Here is a 15,077-nt window from a genome sequence, read left to right on the forward strand (position 1 = left end):
TGAATGATACCTAAATAAAACTGAGAGAGATAGAGGCAACCAAAGGAATACTCTGCAAGGTGGGAAAGAGGTGTTCTATAAATGAGGCAAAGGTTAGGTTGTCTGTTTCTTCATTGCAGGCTAAGACTTGTTAGCTCAAAAGTTGGCCAGTGCCAAACTCAAGTTTTTATACATCCAATTATTTTAAAAATAGGTCAAGCAAACAATTTTTAGCCATTTAGAGCTTGCCTACTTTGCATGCCCTACCAAACCTCACCCAAAGCAGTTACTGACAAGATAGGGCCTTATGGTTGTAAGGCTCTAAGTTGCTGCTGCTCTTTGGTGCTGTTTGACCCAGAGACTTCCACAGTGCTTCTGAGTGACATCACCCAGACATATAAGCACCCTCTTTAATACCCCTACTTCCCTGGGAGTTCCCTTGCCTTCCTCCCCTTCTAGTTAGTGGCATCTTCACCATAAGCTGTGAGGGAATTCCCTTCTCATTGCAACGCTATCCAAGCACCAATAAAGTTTGTTGTGTGTTATGGCCCATCCTGTCATATCTTTTTTCTTGATCAGTCTCCGGATTGCTTGAATCTCTTACAGAAGGTAAGCTGGCTTGGGATCCCAGGACCAGAAGAATAGGATGGTGACACCCTTCTCTACCCTTCTGCTGCCCAGACCTTGCATTTCCCAATGCTCAACCTGCCAAAAGAAGACAGCCCAGCTAGACTCCTTTTTCTACCAGGTCAAGCACAAATCTGTCTGACAACATCAGGTGAGGCTGACATGACCAGCAAGGAGATGGATTGGAAGTCCTGTTAGTAATAAGAAGAAAGGAGCAGCACTTGTCTTCCGTGCTATTCCTGAGACTTCCCCATTCTGTCAAGAGATACTGTGAGATGAGCAAGCAAAATTGTTAAGGTGCTCACACTTTACTTGAAGTGGTAAAATATTGATACATGCATATGTATGCATATGTTGATACATGCATAAGTCACATGCATACATTGTCATTTCCAGAACAATCACTGCAGAAACTGTACAAAGAGACACACTCAAAAACACTATATATAAATCAAGATGTATTCTTTAGTTTGAAGTAATCTATCAGAACATAAGAAAAGAGAAACAGAAAAATGAAAACTTAAAGAAACAAATGCACAATAAATAACAGAAGTTTTAAGCCCTAAAATAAGAATAATTACATTAAAGGTAAATATTTCAAATACACCAATCAAAGGACTGAGGTCAATAGAATGGGTACATACTATGACCTGTCTGTAATGTATGCTGTACAAATCCAATGACATAACTATATTGAAATTAAAAAGATGAAAAAACATTGATGGAAATATTAAGCAAGTAAAAGCATGTATGGTTATATTACTATCTGATAAAGTACATCTCATAGCAAAGAAAATTTTAAGAGACAGTGAGGGACATAACAATAAACGGATTAACCCATCAGAAAGATATAATGACACTAAATGTGTATGCACCAAACAATGGACTTTCAAAATACATGAAGGAAAACTGATAGAGCTGGAAGGAGAAATAGATGAATCCACAATTATAGCTGGGGATTTCAATGTCCCCTCTCAGCAACTGATAGAACTAATAGAAAACAAGCATATAGAAGTTCTGTACAAAATACTTATCTAATAGGATCTAATGGATATGTAGAGAATATCCCACCTAGCAATAGCAGAAAACACTCCGTGCCCATGGATCATTCATCAAGGCAGACCATATCCAAAAGCTCAACATATTTAAAATAATTGAAATAATACAGAGTATGTTCTCTGGCCATAATAGAATGAAACTAGAAATCAATAACAGACAACAGGAAAATCTCTAAACACATGGAACACCCCTAAAAATCCATGGGTCAGAGGAAGCTTAAAAATACGCAGAATGAAACTGAAAACACAGCATATCGACATATGTGGTTTACCACTAAACCTGTGCTGAAAGGGAAATTTATAGCAATAAATATTTAGATTAGAAATGAGGAGAGATTTCAAATAAATAATCTGAATTGCTGTATCAAGAAATTAGAAAAAGAAAAGCAAAATAAACTCAAAACAATCAGAGGATTTCCTCCCTCTGATAATTTCCTTCCTCTGGTAATAAGGAAAAGAGAATAATACATCAATGAAGTTGAAACAGGGAATAATAGAGAAGTGCAACTAAAAAAACGCATTCTTTGAAAAAAATCAATAAAATTGAAAAACTGCTAGCAAGACATGTAAAAGTAAAGAAGGAAGACACAAATTATTAACGTAAGAAATTAAATATGGTATACCATTACAGATTCAGCATCTATTAAAAAGATAATAAGTAAATACTCTGAACAACTTTACACTAAAAAATTCAACAATTTAGAAGGAATTGACTAATTCCTTGTAGATTACAAACTACTAAAACTCAACCAAGATAAAATCTAAATCTAAATATGCAATTTAAATAGCATTATAATCAATTAAGAAATTGGATTTATAATTTTAAACCTCAAAAGAAAAAAAAAAAAAAAACCTCCCAGAACTAATATTGAACCTTGCTGACTTCATATATTAGTTCTTGTTTTGTTTTGTTTTGGTTTTTTTCTTGTAAATTCCTTGGGATTTTCCACATAGACAATCTGTATGGACTTTTATTTCTTTTACTTGCAGTGGGTAGAATTTCCAGTGCAATGTTGATTGAAAGTGGTGAAAACAGACAACCTCCAATGATTTTTGGAGGAAAGCATTCATTCTTTTACTGATTGATTGGTTGATTGATTTAAACATCATTAGCTGTTTTGTAGATCCTCTTAATCCCATGGACATAACTCTCCTCTATTAATTTTTCTCTAAATGTTTGGTAAAATTCTCCAGTGAAACTATCTGAGCTTGGATAAATCTCTGTATTCATTTTTATAACTATATGTGAAGATCCAATTATCTCAATACAAAATTTGAATTAAAAAATAAAATTAAACTTGGAAGTTTAAATTTAAAGGAGCATTTAAAGCATTTTCTTTTTCTTTAAAATGAGTAAAAGGAAATTTTTTTGATAAATTAAATAGGAAAAAATAAGAAAATATTCTAAGAAAACAATTAAAGGCAAAGAACTGTCCTAAAATGAAAGCGGTAGGTTATAGATCAAAATAGAAATAAGAAAATAACAGCAAGGAGCATACCTCAGGGAAAAAAAAGGCGGGAAAAAAGTCCAAAACATGCCAAGATATTTATTGACAACATAACATGCCTCTGTAATAAAATAAAGAGGAAGATGGAAAGAAGGAAAAAAGCAAGATAGTAGAGATACCGAATGATTACATTTGAAAATGATGTCTTACGTTTGCCATCAACACTGGAGAGAGTTTGAAACAGATTTTAAGACTCCCCCCACTTTTTTCACCGTCATGTGAAATGGGGGTAATTCCCTTTATAAACAAGTTCCTGTTTGACAAGATGAGGACCCATAGCCACAAATAAACCCGGGGACAAATAGGCCTCATGCATTTGCCAAATCCATACCTCCAGTCTTGACTTTTAGTCTGAATTTCAGACCAGTATACTCATTTGTTTAATCATCACTTGTACTTTTATCCTTCAAACCTGGCATAAGAACATCATTTTGTATTGATCTTTCGAATTGGAAACTTGGATGTGATCCTTGATTCTTCTCTTTTCATTACTGCTCACTTCCAAAAACTTACCAAATCTGATATCTTCTACTTCTTTCTTTCCCCTCAGCCCTTGCTTTGGTTTAGGTCACCATTATTTGTGGCTTACAGAAGCTCCCTAACTGCTCTAATGAGGTTTTTCCCCCATACTCAATTTGCTCTTCACACTGAAATCTATAAAGTATACTTGAAAAACATATATACTCAAAACACATCACTGCTTAAAAATATTCCCAGGTTCCTTCATGCAGCACAGCATGGCCATACAATGTATGCTCAAATCAGAACACTATAAAGTGACAGGAAAAATTAGGATGAGACAAGTATAAACTGGGCCTGTTCTGGGGAGCCTGTGATGTGTGATCACTTTACTTTGTCCAATGCTATATTCAAAGCCCTTTACTATCTTCTCCTGATGGCCCCCTCCTCTCAGGACTGGCTACATAACTTGCAGGTCTCAATGCAAAATAAAATGTGATGTTCTATTTTCAAAGACTAAGAATTTCTTAATTCTTAATTAAGACTGAGCCTGGCTGGTTCAGTTGGTGGAGTATGAGACTCTTAAACTCGGGGTTGCGAGTTCAAGCTCTATGTTGAGTGGAGAGATTATTTAAAAAAAATGTTTGGGGTACATGGGTGGCTCAATCAGTTGAGCATACTGACTCTTGATTTTGGGTTAGGTCATGATACCAGGGTAATGGGATAGAGCCACATCTGGCTCCACACTGAGTGTGGAGCGTTCTAAGATTCTCTCTCTCTTTTCCTCTCTGTCTCTCTACCATGCTCATTCTCTCTCTCTCTAAAATAATAAAATAAAATAAAATAAAGTAAAATATTTAAGAATTTCGATTTGGTCACCACAAAGCATTAACCCAAGCAAGCGTTCTTTGGTGTATAGGACTCTATGTGAATATACAGTTTACACATCCATGAAGCTGTCCAGCCCCCACCCCTAGAATTGTCTTTTCCTTTGAGTTGGAAATTCTCACTGCTTTACACAATACCACTTCATAACTGCCTGTCTCTGTACTCTCTATTCCATCTTCTTGAAGTGCTGTTCTCTGTTTCTTTGGTTTCTAAACACAGTATGAGATATGACTAAAATGGTGCTTCTTTAATCAAATATTGCCTTTGTTTCTTTATCAGTTCAATTATTCATATATGTTGTGATATTGCTTATGTCTATTATAACACTTACCATATTCAAGTACAATAGATTGCCTTTTATAATATCTTTTTCAACATATTTTGCAGCAATTTTGTCCTAGCTATTTTAAAGTGTCTGTCTGATCTGGGCCATTTCTGTGTGTATTTCTATTGACTTTTTTTCTTTATTGACCATGGACTCCTTATCTTGCTTTTTTAATATCTCACTATTTTTTATTGTATGCAAGATATTTTGTGTAAAAGAATAGAAGAGCCTGAAGTAATATTAACTTCCAAAAAAGGTTATCCCCCTTCTTTCATTTGGATTCTAGAGTGAAAGACTATACCAGTATGATACACAGTTGGGCTGAGGCAACTTTTGTCAATGGCTTCACATGTTTTAAGGAAGGATCTAGATTTTCCTCTGAGCGTGGCTTAGGATCTGAGCACTGGTTAAATTCAGGAGTTTTCTTTGTCTTTGGAACTGAGCCACCATCTCTTTGTACTAAGAACAGTATACCTCTGCTTTATAGCTTAGCTGCCAACTTTTTGATTAACTGGGCAGAAGATTTTGACATCCAGGGTCACCCCTGGTTCCAACTCTATTCTTCCTATTCCCCAGACTTGCAAGGGCAGCTATTTTACATGCTATGAAAAAATGGAATGTCACAAAGGTTTTCCTTCCTTCCCGCCTCAGTGTGTTTTCTGAGAGACCTGCACATCTCAGCTCTCCTGCACATTGTCCCCTTTCCCTCCAGTGGGTGCTGTGTTATACTTACAGGAGGCTCTGTGCCTCAGAGAGTCTCTCTCTCAGCTCTGCTGACTCGTCCCAGATTTTTGGCATAGTAGTTTCAAGCACAAGGTGAAGACTAGTGGGAAATAGTTGGTGGGTGGTTGCAGGTTTGCTCTGTGGTTTTTAGGCTCTTTGGAAGTCTAATCTCTCATGCCAGCCTACGCACAGCCATTAAAAGTTCATTAAAAGTTTAGCTGGTTTCTCCTTACCTGCTTTTATGGTAGGTACCTCCTCTTCTGCTCCTTGGCCTGAAATGCAAACAGCTGTGGAACTCTTCTCTCTTGTGAAGGGCTTGTCATCTTTCTGGAAATTAGTTTATTTAGGTTTCACTGCATCTTCAGCTCTCTGAAGGATCATAAAAAAAAAAAAAAAAAAGACTTCTGTGGTTTTGAAGGTTATCCAGCTTCTTCTGGTTGTTAGGATGAAAGCAATGATTTCCTGTGACTTTCTATATCCTAACCAGAAGTCCCACGTAATCTTTTTGTAATTCCTTGGTAATATATTTAAGGTTCTGAGATGAGAAAGAATTACAACACAATGAAGAGCTCTTCCATATTAAACACTTCCTTGCACTATCACTTTCTTAAAGAGCAAATTGATTTTTTTTTAGTTTAAATATTTTATGATAAAATATTAGATTAGGTGAAGTGATTTTTAAGATTTTCTATTTATTTGACCTATGGTTGACCCTTAAACAGATATTTGCATCATAGTTCTCAGAATAAAATGACCCGTCCAATTTAAGATTTATTAAAAAATGAAAGTCGTGAATCTAATCAGGCTAGGTGCTTCCACATACATTGTCCCATTGGTACTTCACAACCACCTTCTGAGGTCCACTATATATCTATATCGATATCGATATCGATATCGATATCGATATAGATATACAGAGAGAGAGAGCACGAGTTGGGAAGGGATAGAGTGAGAGGGGGACAGAAGATCCTAAGTGGACTCTGTACTGAGAGCAGCATGCCCGTTGTGGGGCTTGAACTCATGAACCATGAGATCATGACCTGAGCCGAAGTCGGATGCTCAAACGATAAGCCACCCAAGCGCACCCACAATACTAATATAGGCAATTAATATTCTTCTCTTTCTATATATGAATAAATTCAAGCTAAAAGACCTGCCAGAGGTTACGAATGGTTGCAGCTCTGCTAGCTCCCACACTGTTTCAGAAATTGTGGCTTTTGACCACATTTTTCAAGGAGTACTGGGTTTTAGGAGGAGGAACCTCAGTCTTCATAAGAGAACTAAGTGGAGAAAGAAACAGGCTTGCATAATGCTGTGTCCTTTTCTTCTCCAGTTACATCATACTATTTACTTCTAGAGAGTGTGATTTCCCTGTATATACCTCTTGCGGTCTTCTCATAGCCATGGTACCCGGGCACTATGAAGAAGATGAATTTACTCATATAGTGTGTGAGATGGGTGGCAAATTGTTATCTGAGCTTTATGGGCAGAGCATAAACATGCAGATGTAAGGTTGTCCTATGGGCTTCCTGATAGTCCTCTGATATAGCTGCCATACTATTTCCAGAGAATCCCTCTTACACAATGAATAAAGTCCCAACTATTCAGCCTATTACTTTACTGAAGGATAGACAACTTTATACCACCTGCCTTTCTAGCCTTACTATCTCCCGCATGCCCCTTGTATTTTGGTCATGTAAATCCTTTTACTGCTCACCGAACATGAAGATGAGATTTGATGTGATGGAAGAAGCACGAGAAGACAAAAATTTGAGGAGTTCATGGTTTCTAATCCTGCTTGGACCTCATATGTTATATTTCTTGTCTGTATTATGAATAGGTTTTAATAGAGAATATCAAAGTTCTCTTCAAATTCTAACATTGTTTAGTTAAATGAATTTTTTGTTTCAACTTTTAGTTTATTTGGGTTTTTTTTATTTTTTATTTTTTAAAATTTACATCCAAATTAGTTAGCATATAGTGCAACAATGATTTCACGAGTAGATTCCATAATGCCCCTTACCCATTTAGCCCATCCCGCCTCCCACAATCCCTCCAGTAACCCTCAGTTTGTTCTCCATATTTGAGTCTCTTCTGTTTTGTCCCCCTCCCTGTTTTTATCTTATTGTTATTTCCCTTCCCTTATGTTCATCTGTTTTGTCTCTTAAAGTCCTCATAATAGTGAAGTCATATGATTTTTGTCTTTCTCTGACTGACTGACTAATTTCATTTAGCATAATACCCTCCAGTTCCATCCACGTAGTTGCAAATAGCAAGATTTCATTCTTTTTGATTGCCGAGTAAGACTCCATTGTATATATATATCACATCTTTATCCATTCATCCATCGATGGACATGTTGGCTTTTTCCATACTTTGGCTATTGTTGATAGTGCTGCTATAAACATGGGGGTGCATGTATCCCTTCGAAACAACACACCTGTATCCTGTGGATAAATGCCTACTAGTGCAATTGCTGGATAGTAGGGTAGTTCTATTTTTAGTTTTTTGAGGAAGCTCCATACTGTTTTCCAGAGTGGCTGCACCAGCTTGCATTCCCAAAGTGTATTTGTTTTTGATATTGACATAGTCCAAATAAAAGGAAAGGTCATTGTTAATTCTCTCTTACTGTTACCTTGGCAAAGAACTGCCTCGGCCTTAGATAGTATTATTTGATAAATACGTCTTGAAATACTCAATAGTTCAACTCAGAAATCTCATTGTTTAAATTTATTCTAATAAGAATGCCATGCAAAATTTTTTTCTTATTGGTTTTGATATTAATAAACTGCAGCAAAAGCATTTTTAGAATTTGGGTTCTGAAGCTCAGTTATGCTTTTAAAGAAAAGAATGAAGAGAAGCATTGTCGTTGTTTATAATAATATTTGGTTCATGATTCCACCTGGACTAGTGGACTTTTCACCATATTTCCATATTTAGGGACTGAATACAAACTATGTTTCCAGAAGTTTCTCATCCTCCAGTCTCACTGAGAAAGCAGCTAGACCATTTGTCAACAAAGGAGAGTGTTTTCTGCTGAGGTAATTTACTAACCAGATGCTGAGATGGCCATCTCATGCCAGGGTGCATTCTGCAGCCAGAGACTACACCTTCTATTTCAGGTTTTATGACAAATCTTCTATGTTTTTAGAGCAACTCCAGACACTGACAGTGCTGAGACACTGTTTTTAAACAGATAATATATCTGGATTGGTTCCCTTCAAAATAGGTCCAGGAGACACTCTATCTACTTCCTTCTGACACTAAATCTGACACAGGTTTCTTCTTTGGGGTCTTTCTTTGCTTTCAGAATCACCCATCCCCACCAGTGACAATTGAATGTCTTCAGTTAAGTGGTATAAGACAATTCAAAATAACTGCTACTGGCAACTTAACTGAATATAGAGCTGTTTGTTCTGAAGATATTCTCGCCTAGGGCCAAGAATCAATGGGTTTTGCTTTGATAAGAAATTAAGCCCTTGATCTGAAATTTTGCTTGTATGGGATTCTTTGGTGCTTTGGCTGTCCTAACAGCTTTAGGTCACTGAATATTTATTCCATTGAAGCAGTCATCGACTGATGACACTAAATAGTCAAGCTGTATTTCTTAAACCTGTGTTATTTATTAACATAACAGCAGTCACTTAGAAGTATAGGAATCAACAAGATCTTAGATAAAAATAATGTTGGCATTTTCATTGGAAGGGGCAACATGAAATGGAATTCCTATTTTTTGAATAAAGACCTACAATATAATACATACTCTGTATGTTCTCTAATTACACTTAATATTCTGAAAGCATGAGATAGGACTATTCACCTTTTATAAAAAATAGAAATAAGGTGCAGAAATACCCAGGTCCTTACCCAGGTTACTCAGCCAGGTCTGTCTGACTCTAAGGCCCTGTGCTTTTTTTTTTTTTCAGGACACCTTATTGATTTCTGTCTAAATTGTCTTATCCCTTAAAAAAGCATCCTTTTATTACAGAAAAAACACCCTCAATTCTATTTGAGGGATGGGAGAAGAGGTTAAGATGACTCAAATGGAGAAAAAAAAATTGTTTTCTTCCAAGACCTTAAATGTCTTTCCTTGAAACTGATTAACTTTAAACATAATTTAAATCAAACAAATACTTGGGGTTTCAAAAAAAGAGAAGGGAAGGAAGAAAAATTTTTGTTAATTTAAATAAAACAACAAAGATGCAAGAAAGTCACAGAAGTGAGGAGGTTTTTTTCCACATTTATCTTCAGAAAGCCTTATTTTTAACAAGCTTAAAAAAAAAAAAGAAGAAGGTAAGACAAAGATTAAATATGAACATCTAAGAAAAATGGCAGGGTAAGTAAATGGAATTTCAACTATTTGAACTCTCTAATTCATGACGTTAAGGCAAAAACAAATGGAGTTTATTCTGTATTGAGCTATGTACAAATAAACTTTCATGAATATACATTTATGTTTCTCGTTAAATTCAATGTTATTTATCTGTCTTGGTATATAGAGATGGGTCCTAATGAAATTAAGAGCATGACAGAAGAGATAAAGAGTTTCGTTTGTTAAGAATCAAGTAAATTCATGACATAGGGACTTATTTATCTTATGAGAGTTATGGACAGAGGTGGAAGTTAGGAAAACAAGAAGCATCTAGGTTTGTCTACCTAAAGGCACCAAAAATTCATCTTCTAAAAGTGAGGACCAAAATGGCCTAAATACAATGGCCTGAGAGGAGTGAATTAAACACAGATTACAGAACTTAAACATGCCAGACTTATTTGTCCTAGTAATAGAATGTAGCAGTGTAGTATTTCAGTTTTTTTTACAACTTGGATGTACCTTAGTTTCAGATTGTGCTGTAAAACTGGAAGTTCCCCAGCAGCTGTGGGTACATAGTTTCACTGGGCAGTGAGGGAGGCATGATGATGGATCATGATTCCTTCAAGTGCCACTAATATTAACATCACTGGTGTCATTATTCACTGGGTGATGAGCATGAGGGTCACTTTTTCTCCAACACATCCCACACAGTCTGGCTTTGGGAAAGGTTCATTTTCAACAAGGAAGCAAAGGCCCACGTGTTACTAAAAACACAGACCGTGTAACTGTGGAAATAAACCCAATTGTCTCTATAAGTCTCTTCAATGACTTAGTACCAAAAAGAAAAAAAAAATGCCATTCTTTGAGCCACAGCTACTATAAACTGTAGGTAAAACTTACCCTCTAAGTTAGGCACTGCTGATTATGTGCTCTTTATAGATATGTTACATATATATAATATATAAATATAAACATATATATATATATATAATACATACATATACAATAATGTGTGTGTGGTATACAACTCATTCTGTGTAAAAATACAGAAATTGAAGTATTTGTATAAAATTAATTCTATATTCTATATTTGCTCTACATGCATAGTAAATTGTAATCACTATTTGATTTCCTAGAAAGACAAATTTAAGTCACTATACATACCAATGGGATTATTTTATGTTAGTTAGGATGTCATCACCATCAATTCCTCACTGTTCTGTTAGGAAGGAATCAGTAGCAGACAAAAAATTCTGTCTAAAATCATTTCATGTCCAGTTTGAAAATTTCATTTCTTTCTCTTAAGCTGACTCTCAAGTTTCTCTCTTAAGCTGATGCTAGTTTTGATGATAAATTAATCCATAGGACTTTGATTCACAGAGAGAAGGGAACCTTTCATAAGATTTAGTTTTACAGAAGAAAATAATGAATTTGTCCATTTGTATGCCAGTTTTCTCCTCTATTCATACTTACAATTTAATAGCTAAAGGAAAAATGTATTTTACACAGGATATAGCCATAAACTCACTAAAATAACTTTTAAAAGTATGAAGTAATCTATCATTTACATCAGAAAAAAAAGTTAGCTGCTTTCCTTTGTTAAAAATGACTACATATGTGCTTTTATTGATTCCTGTTGAGTTTATGTAAAATACGATTTCAACTTCACCAGTCGTGGTGAGAGTAAGGTATGTGGCAACCATTGACACCTGGCCAGTTAGCCTAAGATACAGCCCTTTTAAACTGTGGCCCCTGATTCTGTCTCTTCATTCTCATTTCTCTGGGACTATTTAAAAACTACCATGCGCAGGTTGCACCCCAACTAATTGAATAAGAATTCCTGACTCTGGATATGCGGCATCAGAATTTTCTGTAATGTCCCAATGTTCTACCTTAAAGCCAGTGTTGAAAAGCAACATTGTCTTTCAACAATGTAAAAGAATAAAGTTGTTAAAAGGAACAACAACAAATCTCATTGACATGTACAGTGGATTGACTTCCAATAATCTTTCAGATAAATGAGGAACTCTCTAATCACTAGCCAATAATAGCTGACCATTTTTCCACCTAGGTTAAGTTGTTTATCTAACTATATTTAGATGGAAGTAATCTAGCAAATATACTGCTGCAAGTTTAAGTAGCTTCTCCTACATTGTATCCAAGGGCTGGCAAATACATTTGTTTATTAATCAAAAACTTTTGTGGATTAATGATTATGTGCCAAGGATCATTCCCAGATGGAATCATGGAATTGAGTCAAACATGACCTCTCCATTCAAGTACTTTATAGCATGAATGTGTGTATTTATTTAACATATATAATTGAGACTTATTGTAAACCAGAAATAGTTCTAAGCTCTAGGGATATCTCAGAAAACACAATAGGGGAAAAAATTTCTGCTCTGTGAAGCTTGTTTTCCAGGAAAAGCAACAAGAAATAAAATAGAAAATATTTGATCTGAAGAAAGTAAGAGCAATGAAGGGGGATAGGAAATGAGGGTAGGAAAAGACTTAAGTACAGTGTCAAATAGGAAAGCTGAGAAGTTTCAATGACAGTTTGATATTTATGAAGGGGTGGAGATATAAGCCATGTGATTATTTGGAGAAGAACGTTTCAGGTAGAGAAAAAGGCAAGTGCATATGCCCAGAGCCAGGAGTTTGTCTGAGGAGTTCAATGAAGAGCAAGGCAGCCAGGTGGTAAGGCAGCCAGCTGACAGTATGAGGAGAGGTCAGGGAAGTGACACAGGCCATAAGATGTAGGGCCTTGTCAGGACTGAATGAGATGGGGACCCAGTGAAGGGTTTTGAGTTGAGGACTAACAAGATCTGATATTCCATTTAAATGACTCACTATTGTCACTGTGCTGAGGATTGACAAGTATGGAAGGAGGAGACCAGTTAGGCTATTACAAGATTCTAAGGACAACATGGCCCTGTTCAGATCTTCTGGAAGTAGAAAGACAAAAGTAGATGAACTCACTAGAGTGCAAGGAAGGCTTTGTAGATATTTTGTGTGTCTTGTGAGCCTTCATATAATAATAAGAGAGAGACCATCTGGAGAGGAAGGAAAAAAAACATTTCTTAGAAAAGGAAAAATAAACAAGGTATAAGCTACCATGGTACATTTAGAAGTGACTTACTGTCTATGAGAATGTAGGGTGAATGGCATGGGTGATGGAATTGGGGCTGGAAATGGAGAGTGAAAAGCTCAGTATACTATGCTCACCAGCTGGACTTTATAGTATAAGCAATGAAGGAATATCCAAGGTTTTTAGGGAATCTAGAAACCATGAGGAAGGAAGGCGAGAAAGAGGAGCATTAGAGGCTTCTTGTTGGAGGCGCTGGGGTGGTTCAGTCAGTCAAGAGTCCAACTCTTGATTTAGGCTCAGGTCATGATCTCACAGTTTGTGGGACTGAGCCCTGCGTCGGGCTCTGTGCTGACAGTGTGGAGCCTGCTTGGGATTTTCTCTCTCCCTCTCTCCCTACCCCTCCCCTGCTCTCAATCTCTCTCTCTCTCTCTCTCTAAAAATAAATAAGTAAACATTAAAAAAAATTCTTGCCACTGTCACTAATAGAAAACATAAGAAAGTATTTGCAATTATGGCAAGAGCTATCACAATAATGTGTGTAGAATGCAGTGAGGTGGGGGAAGAGAAAAAAATTAGCTAAACAGAAACATCAAGAAAGGTTTTATTCAGGAAGTAATCTTTAAACTGGCTTTTGAGGATTTAGTAGATTGTTTCATTCATACGCGATGAAAAGGACTTCCAAGCAGGGGGAGTGTCAAGGGCACAGAGACCTGAAAGCCCCATGGCAAATTAGCAGACAAAGAAGGTGACTGGAGCATAGGGCATAAACAGAAAGGGAGATGGTAGCAGGAGACAAGGCAATGGCTCTGTGAAATTTGGACATAGTTCAAGTTTTATAGGCAATAGGGATCCAAAGAAAGGTATGAAGTGCTGTGATACTGTGCTCAGATCTGTACTTTAGAAAGCTGCTTTGTGTCAGTGCTCAGGGAAAAATGGGATTTGGTGAGACTAGAGGAAGAAAGACTGGACTGTACATAGACTATTGAAATGGTCCAGGACAGAAATAAAGCGTCACATTAGTCAAGGAGTCCTGTGAAGTAGGGGATGAATTCAAGAAGCTTTTCAGAGACTAAATCAATTGGATTTGGTGATAAATTATGTTAGGGAAGTAAATTAGAGGAAGGAATTTCAATGACACATAGATCCTATCTTGGGTCTCTAGGTTTATGGCTGTACATTTAGGAAGTAGAGGAAAAGAAGCAGGTCGGATGATGGGGTGGGAAAGAATCAGCTTAGTTTTGGACCTACTAAATTCTAGATGGGCCTCTTAGATTTAGATTTGAATGTCTCATAAGCAACTTGGTATGTATAAGAGTTCAGTACCTATCATAAAAGAGGCATTCAATAAATGTTTTCTCAATTTTCAGATGCAACATTTTAAGTGAAATGAAACTAGGCCGATCTAACTTGTCCCACTTGCAATATGCTTCAACTCTTCAAAAAAAAAAAATCCCCTCACAATTATATCACACATTATTCATGCATTGGATAATACATTTGGTCTCCCATCCCAGCTGCCAGTGTTAAATTCTATGCTACACAATGTATCTATGGGCCAGACTAAAATCAAGAGTGTGATGAGAGGGAAAATGGCTCTGAATTGTCTTCCTGAGAGAATCCCTATTGGACTGTCACTCTCCTTTGGCACAATTTAAAAAGGCTTACTTTCATGTCATTTGATAAATGTTTAACTATAATCCTCAAATTAGAAAATCTTTAATTTCCATGTCATCATGAAGAAACGTCACACATTAAAAAAGAGATGTGCTGATGAAAAATTCATTCAGCCATGGACCACGGAAACAGAGAGGCATGATTTATGCATTCTTTGAACTAATACTTTGCTATGATTCTAATGGTGTTGCATAGCTATTTTGCAAGATAAATGGAAAAAGTACTTATACATAGTTTTTCATTAAGATAAAATGTAATTGTTTAGTTCATTTAATAATCATTGTATGATTAAGTAATCCATACAAATTAAATAACTTACTGTGCTTTATAAATTCATATTAAAAGAAACTCCATGAAAATTTGTGGCATGAATAAAAGCATGAGCTAAGGAAAAGATAGTGGTATTTCTTGTTCAGTATAAAAAGTCTCAAAGCAC

At 36.1% G+C, this 15,077-nt stretch overlaps 1 long non-coding RNA gene across 1 annotated transcript in view; it reads right to left on the bottom strand.

Annotated features, from left to right (window-relative positions):
- Positions 1–15,077, bottom strand: part of LOC122220128 — a 221,820-nt gene that overhangs the window by 137,331 nt on the left and 69,412 nt on the right. Inside the window, exon 2 of the long non-coding RNA XR_006202689.1 lies at positions 5,801–5,936. This is a non-coding gene — a long non-coding RNA (uncharacterized LOC122220128). The remainder of the gene's footprint in view (positions 1–5,800; positions 5,937–15,077) is intronic.

This window comes from Panthera leo, chromosome B2 (genome assembly GCF_018350215.1).
Source record: "Panthera leo isolate Ple1 chromosome B2, P.leo_Ple1_pat1.1, whole genome shotgun sequence".
Lineage (NCBI taxonomy): Eukaryota > Metazoa > Chordata > Mammalia > Carnivora > Felidae > Panthera > Panthera leo.